This window comes from Anas platyrhynchos, chromosome 1, assembly GCF_047663525.1.
Source record: "Anas platyrhynchos isolate ZD024472 breed Pekin duck chromosome 1, IASCAAS_PekinDuck_T2T, whole genome shotgun sequence".
Taxonomy (NCBI): Eukaryota; Metazoa; Chordata; class Aves; order Anseriformes; family Anatidae; genus Anas; species Anas platyrhynchos.
In genome coordinates this window covers 35,730,329-35,735,655 of record NC_092587.1, presented here as the reverse complement: position 1 = coordinate 35,735,655, position 5,327 = coordinate 35,730,329, and positions in this window count along the sequence as shown.

The following is a 5,327-nucleotide window of genomic DNA, read 5'->3' as shown; positions in this document are numbered from 1 at the left end:
TTCCCTTCCCTTCCCTTCCCTTCCCTTCCCTTCCCTTCTTCCCTTCCCTTCCCGGACAGCCACCTTTTGACCACGGGCTGTGTCTCCTGTGGCCACCAACATGAATTGTGCATTAATCACAAATAGCTCCCAGCCACGTTGCCATGCTGTCCTCACATCTCGCAAGCCATTGCAATGCTCCTCAGAAGTTGCAGGGTTTATTCCCAGCACTCCCTCCCCTGCACCCAGCTTTCCAAGCCTGTTTTTTTTATTTATTTTTTATTTTTTTAATTCACCAGCTCGGTGCCTGTGAGTCAGCGCTGCCTTCTTCAGAAATATCCCTCGGATCATCCATATGGATCTCAGCAAAGCCCTCTCCAAATCTGGAGAGCACCAGTGAACTTCTCCCGCTTGTGTAACATCTTGAGCATGAAGACTGCTTCTGCTGCTGATTACAGCCAGGCTGGCTGCTGTCTCAGTACGTTCGTATTTTTGGAACCAGCCATTTTAAGTCACACAATCACTCAATCCCCACGACTTTGGGAGGTCTCTGGTCCAACCTCCTGCTCAAAGCAGAGTCGATGCCGACTTCAGGTTCCCCAGGGCTTTGTGCACCTAGACAGCTCTCCTCCAGTGCCACCCTGCCCCTGGTCTGGCTGCTGGCCACCCTCACTGCAGTTACCAGCCCACCTGCTTTCCCTGGGTCTTGCACCTACAAAGGTGATTCACGTGGCTTGTATGAATCAAAATGTCCATTTTCTTGGGGTATATTTGTAACATACTCCGTGATCCTTATGCAAGGAGCATCTTCTCTAGCCTTTAAATGTTTCACAGCATGAGTCATAGGAAAGCAGTATGTTGAATATAGGAACAGGAAAAAAACAGACACCAAAATGGAAAATGTCATTACAGCTTCGCTCTAGATTATTTTTCCTTGTCTTCCTTCGACTTCTTTTCAATGTATTAGTTAAACTTTTGGTATTCCTCACATATTTTGTAGGCGGATTCTCATTCATGTTCACAAATTCAGCAGTCTGTAGTTGTACATCATTACATCTCTTCTTCCTAACGATACAGTTATACAAACGGCAGCTGAAGCTGGCATGGTTCGTACAGCCTTCTGACATGTACGGATGGATGTGAGAGCCAGAACTCAGAGAAGAAAAAGAGGCTGGGAAAGAAGTCAAACCGAGCATCGTTTTGGAACTCTGCTCTCGAAGAATGTTAGCACATCCTGAAGTATGAATCAAGAAGCTATGAGGAGACTTAAATTAGAGCACACCTTCTGAAAGACCTGGAAGAGAGACGAATACTTTTTTGTGGATGCATTATCAAATTACTCAATGTCAGTACTTGCAGTCAGCCAAAAAAAAAAAAAAAAAAAAAGGTCAGGAAGAAAGCAAGGCAGCTGGGAGAGAGAATGGATACTAACAGCTTAACCATGACCTTCATCAAGAAGGAAAGTGGCAGCTAGATTTTCTAGGATGTGTACCTCTGGTGGGTATGTATCTGGGTGACTGCTGGACACTGTAATATAGTTTTGATAGGAGTTTTTACTGAACACACACAGACTAAAACTCTGGGGAATGATTAACAGTAAGCCACGTTTGGTTGAAGGAGCTCATGAAAAATATAACAGTCACCAGCATGATCTCTTCTTCCAGATTTCCAAGGCCCCATTTCCAAACATGAAAACAGTAAACGTGAAGCTTTGTTCAAACTGAACTGAGAACAATAAAATGGGCAAAATAGTCTCTTCTTTTAATCTTAATCTTGGGACTCTCTGGGCAACCTAGCAAGAATGAGGTAAGAACAGGGGAGTGGGGAAATCATCCGCAGTAGACATGTGCCAGGAAAAAAAAAAAAAAGAAATGATTTGACTTTTTAAAATTCTGAGCGAAAAATTGCATCTTACCACACAAATTTTAACAAAAACAAGAATCACTTTTTTCCAACATGCCATCACAGCATCCTCCTGCCATGTGCCGTGGACAAATAGACACCCACGTACCTGTTGGATTGAACGTGAGCAACCGACAGAAGAAAGACCCACTGAGAGTACAAAATCATTTTTCACTGAACCATTACTCTACCTCTGACTTTTCACTTCTAGTATCACCAGGAACTGCATCAAGCTTGGCCTTAGAATAAAAGTATTTCCCAGCTGTTGTGGTTTAACCCGGCCGGCAGCTAAACACCACACAGCCGTTCGCTCACCCTCCCCCCTCCCTCTCTGGGATGGGGGAGAGAAATGGGAAAGTGAAGCCCGTGAGCTGAGATAAAGACAGTTTATTAAGACAGGAAAATAATAATAATAATAATAACAATAATGATGATAATAGTACTACTACTAATAATGTGTACGAAACAAGTGATGCACAATGCAATTGCTCACCACCTGCTGACCAATGCCCAGCCTAACCCCGAGCAGCCGGCCCCCCTCCCCCTGGATAGCCACCCCTATCTATTGTTCAGCATGACCCCATACAGCATGGAATATCCCTTTGGCCAGTTTGGGTCAGCTGTCCTGAGTCTGTCCCCTCCCAGCTCTTGCTGCACCCCTCGCCTGCCCGCCGGCAGGACAGAACGAGAAGCTGAAACGTCCTTGGCTTGGTGTAAGCACTGCTCCGCAACAACTAAACCATCAGCATGTTATCAGCACTCTTCTCATCCTAAGCCAAAACATAACACTCTACCAGTTACTAGGAGGAAAACTAACTCTGTCCTAGCTGAAACCAGGACACCAGCACATTCCATTTCTTTCTGATGTGGCACCTTTTGCTACCACCAGCATGTTTCACAACCTTCCTCTCTTTCTCTGCCCCATCCAACCTCTGTTACTCGTTCCCCTCACCCCTCCCCCTGTTCTTTCACTTCTGCTGGCATTTCCCAGCCCCACACGGTGGTTTCGGTGTACTCAGTTCAGACCTGTTGGTTATTCTCCTACGCTCTTCTTTCTTTGGTTTCCTGTTGGCTGAATTTACTGAAATGGTGTCAATTGAAGTTCAGTAACTGGGTGGTTACTGGGCAAAATGTCCAACTGCTGCTGGAAGGGGTGGGGAAGGGAGGGAGACCCTGCCCACACAGTACAGCTGCTTTCCTCCAGTCCAGTCACACACAGTAGCAGGATAGTTCCAACTGGGAAACTATTCTCAAAGGGTCAGGAGTTTTCTAAATAGCTTTAAAAAAGCCATTCACTTATTTTGTAGGATCAGCTTTCCACTCTACATCATCTTGTTATGGAAGCTGACAAGCTGAATCGAGAGGGGGTGGGGATGCATTGCCTCTCTGGGCAGCAACTAGTTGGTAACATGTCTTACCTAAACTGATGAGCCATTCCCTGAGAAAAATTGTCTCTCACCCTGCTGGCATGAAATTCATTGCCTCTGTTTTGCACCTGGAAAAGGACTTACAAACCTGAAAGCTTACCTGCCTTTAATAACTACACCAGCTTGTAAATAAAAGATACAGAGACTTTGGAGATAGATAATCTATAGTGTATTTTTTTTTCCCCAGGTTAATAAATAAATAAATAAATAAAAAGGCAAGACTTCATCTGTTCAAAGTCACGATGCAGAAACCCATCGGCCTCCTTTCTAGGTTCTGTGCAGAGATGGTAAGGAGGCACCGCACAGCCACGTGCACACCATGCAGCCCCACTGTAAGCAGCTGCAGACCTCCGGTCTCTGCACAGCTGAAGAAAGTCACAGAAAAATAACGCTCGCAGTCAGGATCGGTCTCTGTGTGTTGTCTACAGACACAGAAACCCACATGCAGCACAGCACACAGATCCTGTTTTGTGGCTCACACTTCACATGATCCCTCGCAGTACAGTATTCTGCGCCAACTAGGTCAAAGAAAACAAAAGTAAACAATGTTTTAAATCTTCAAGCTGAAGCAAAGCTTCTCTGAAGATCCACGCTACCAAACCACTCGTCCTACAGGATATTTTTTGTCATGGATGAAAGGTCAGGGTACAACTTTATGATAGCCGGGCTGAGGGCTGCCGTACGAGTTCCCTTTGCTTCATACCCACCCTTGCCTGGCACTGCCCCGGCAGGACACTAAACTGATGTGCTTTGAGGGGAAGTGCTCCTGCCTTTTCCTCTCCCTGAATAGCTCAGATGTTCGCTAAGCTGAACATCACATTTAGCACAAAGGAAGCTACAGGGGAAAGGGGGGCTGAGGAAGGAGTGTGCTCTCCTTGGGCAGGGGCTGGTCTTGATACTCCTCTCCTGCGGCCGTAATTTAAGGATAGCTGAATCTGCTCTGTTAGACAAATGGAGTGGTTACATGTACTAACAAAATTATTGGCTGGAGGCTTTTCCATGCTTTTACCAAATATTGAAAGCAGCAGCACTACCCTTCCTTCAGAATATGGAAGTCTAAATCATGTATGCCAAACAGTAACTCCATTACAGTGACACTCTAGTATGGGCTTTTGTTTGCTTGTTTTAAATTTAAAGTCCTAAGAACCTTATTGTTTGCCTTGTAATCTGCCTAGTGAAAGCTCTTCCCTCTCTGTGATAAAGCTGCTGTAAGTGCAGGGGTAGGAGACCAAGCTAAACACAGAGCAGAGGGTGGTAACAAACACTCAGCAATAGCCCGGTGGCCCGTTGAGCTGTTCGTGGAAGGGCAGCCATGAGGTGTAAGAGCAGGGCTGCATATGCAAAACATGGAGGCTGGAAGGCTTGTACTGCTACAGGAGAAAACAGAACTGATACTCGGCCCGGGGAACCTCTAGCAGTGGTATGGCAAGACGGAAGGAAATGTAGAACTAAGAGGCATAGAAAGCAGCACCAGAGAAAAGAAAAATAGTCTGAGAAAATAAGTAAACAGGAAACTTTCAATTAAATGCATAAAAAAAAAAAAGAAAAAAAAAATAGAAGTGATACTGTCCTATCAAAAGAGTAGTAAACACCCTCTGCTTCATTCCCCCAGTGAAAAGGGAGGGAAGTGCAGTGAGTTACCACATTGCACTCCTGGCTGCTGTTCCTAACCCACCTCCTCATTTACTTTCTGCTTCAATAGGATGAAGAACCTAGCACCATAAAGTCTAGAAAAATGTGCTTCTAATTACGCTAGAGTTAAGCAAGCTGTTTACTATGCAAATAAGTTCTTGAACAAAGCATTAAAACCTGTGCATAGCAAGTACCCTAACCTACCTCCCTCCGTACCTTTAAAATAGCTATGAATGATCTTATGTCATAGGAAAGAAAGAAAAAAAAAAACAGAAATGCATAGATTGATCAACAAATTGAAAGAGAAATATCAGCACACTCTGCTAAAAACTCTGTATAGGCTCTGTATGACCCTGCTGAAGTATTTCGTGAATGCAATTCTTTCTT